This window comes from Plasmopara halstedii (genome assembly GCF_900000015.1).
Source record: "Plasmopara halstedii genome assembly, contig: Scaffold_2386, whole genome shotgun sequence".
Taxonomy (NCBI): domain Eukaryota; phylum Oomycota; class Peronosporomycetes; order Peronosporales; family Peronosporaceae; genus Plasmopara; species Plasmopara halstedii.
In genome coordinates this window covers 96604-96889 of record NW_020189293.1, presented here as the reverse complement: position 1 = coordinate 96889, position 286 = coordinate 96604, and positions in this window count along the sequence as shown.

Genomic DNA, 286 nt, shown 5'->3' with positions numbered 1-286 from the left:
ACGAGCTACAGCACAACTGATTCAATTTTCCAGATTCGTTTGACACGGCGGCAAGGATAACTGCATCAAAATGCTCGTAACGAAATTATATCAATATTGACGCTTCCAGGAATGCTACAGCAAAACTTATTCAATTTTCTGGGTTCGTTTAACGCGGTGGCAATGAATTTTGCATCAAAGTGCTGGTAACATAATCATATAAATATTGACACTTCCATACGTGCTACAGCAAAACTGATTTGATTGTCCGGATTCGTTTGACGCGGCGGCAATGATTATTGCATCA